Raw genomic sequence first — 2,555 nt, 5'->3', positions numbered from 1 at the left:
TTCCTCCCTCCCTCCCTTTCTTTCTCTTTTTAAATATTTTTATTTTTTTCTGACAGCACAAGCAGGGGGAGCGACAGGGAGAGGGAGAAGCTGGCAGAGCCGGATGTGAGGCTCAATCCCAGGATCCGGGATCATGTCCCCAGCTGGAGGCAGAGGCTTAACCTTAACCCACTGAGCCACCCAGGTACCCCAGGACTTTTCATTTTTATTGCTACCATCCTACTTTATGCTCTCCTCACCACCAAATCTTGTTAACTTGCTAAATAATTCTTTTGCCTGGGGAAGACCAGCCATAATCTCATGCTAATTTAGCTTTTTAATTCCTATATCCTATTATTGTAGTCTCCTACAGGAACCTTCCACTTTGTCCTCTGGGAATTTATAATGTATTTGTTGAGACTGGGCACAAGACAGAATGTTAATTATTGTGCTAAATTCAAAATTGAAGTACCAGGGAAATTCAGAAACGAGAGAACACTTCTACATAACTACAGCTGTACATCTCCTGTGAGGACATTGTGCTATATAACTACAAAACTTGTAACACATTTAAGAAAATGAACTATTATTCTCTAATATCATTTAATATCCAGTCGATATTTAGATTTCCCCAGTAGTCCCTTAAGTGCCTTTTTTTTTTTTAAGACTTTATTTATTTATTTGACAGAGATCACAAGTAGGGAGAGAGGCAGGCAGAGAGAGAGGGAGAAGCAGGCTCCCCACTGAGCAGAGAGCCCAATAGTGGGCTCCATCCCAGGACCCTGAGATCATGACCTGAGCTGAAGGCAGAGGCTTTAATCCACTGAGCCACCCAAGCACCCCCACTAAATGCCTTTTGTATGTAGTTTGTTTTTGAACTAGGGTCCTATCAATAATTATGTATTGCAGTTGGGTTTTCACTTTCTTTGGTCTCTTTTAATCACAAATTTTTAATCTAATCTCTTTACTCACCCCCCCCAACAATTTTGATTTTTTTTTTTTTAAGAAACTAAGCCAGTTGTCCTGAAGAATACTGTATTACTGAGTTGTCTGATTGTATTCATTTTTGCTTCTAAACCTTGTATCTCCTATAAACTGCAAGTTCCTGGAGGCTTGAGTAGTTTACACCAAATGTATTTCACAAGGAAGCTTTTCCTTCAGGTCATAATGTTAGGTTAAATTTGGTCATTTGATCAAATAGTGTTACTGTAAATTTGATCATTTGATTAAGGTGCTAACAGGCTGTACTGTTTAAAGGTATATTTTTCTCTTTGCAATTAAGTAATGTATAGGGTGGTCTCATGTCAAACAGTATTTCTAAATGTTGCTCAGTGGTAGACATGGAATCAGCTCTCAATAAACACTTTTTTAGTTAGACACTGTTCCACAAAACTTTTACTATATTTTTAGGTGGAATAATTCAAATAGTTCTCCGATGTTATTTCATCCCTTGCCTTTTCCCCTAACTAATGGGAATATGATGTAATGATAGGTCATTGTTAATCTGGGACCCTTGAATAAGCTTGAGGCAGATGTGAAAATCCTTTGGAGTTAAATGAGAAATTTGCTATGTGTGGATATATTTCTGAGGAGAAAATCCTTGCAGAGGTAGGAGAGTAAGAGTATGAGTTCAGATGTTAATAGTGTGGTAGGTGTGATGGTGGGAGCAGTTGGAGGTTTTCTTCAGATTGTTTTTGTTTCTCAATGAAATAGGAAGAAGTTATTGGTAGAGAGTGAGGAAATGTTGGAAATTTGTGGAAAGAAGAAAGTGAAAAATTACAATAAAGGCTCCTCTTTGCTTAGAGTTTCTGGAAATGAGGATCTGAGGGGATGAGGGACAGTGTAGACATGGTAGGTTCAATGCATTGGCATGCCTAGTGGGTTTGAAAATTAATGAAACAAACATTGGAGAGAATGAGCTAAAAAGATTAAGGGTTGTCAGGTAGAGGAGTGCAATGACAATAAAGACATGGTCTAGGTTATCATCATGGGAGTAAGCAGTTGAAGCAGAGCAGAGAACAAAATTATTGTAGAAAGATAAGTCAACTGAGAGGCCAACTTAATAGAAGGATCATCTGTATGGGTATTGAAATATTAAGACTTGGGGTGTCCGGCTGGCTCAGTTGATACAGCTTGCAACTCTTGATCTCAGGGTCATGAGTTCAAGCCCCACATTGAGGACAGAGGTTACTTAAAAATAAATTATTAAGAGTTATGACCAAAGTTTGAGATACAGTGATTTTGAGACAAGTGCAAAACTCTTGGTAGTATTTATATTTTTCTTTCTTTTGTAGTTAAATTAAAAAAACAGTGATAGAACTATAATAGTAACCTTATATGTTTGGTGGAAAACAACAACATTAAGCTTTTGGTATCTGATTTTTTTTCTCTTTGCTTTTTCAATTTGAACTTTTACTCTCTTTTTCTAGCAATAGTAATAATGCCACACATACTGCATTATATTAGTCAGAGGAATTATTTAATAGAAAGGGGATTTATGGGGCGCCTGGGTGGCTCAGTGGGTTAAGCCGCTGCCTTCGGCTCAGGTCATGATCTCAGGGTCATGGGATCGAGTC

The sequence above is a fragment of the Mustela nivalis genome (assembly GCF_964662115.1).
Source record: "Mustela nivalis genome assembly, chromosome: 10".
Lineage (NCBI taxonomy): Eukaryota > Metazoa > Chordata > Mammalia > Carnivora > Mustelidae > Mustela > Mustela nivalis.
The sequence above is the reverse complement of the archived record's forward strand: the minus strand, read 5'-3'. Positions refer to the sequence as shown.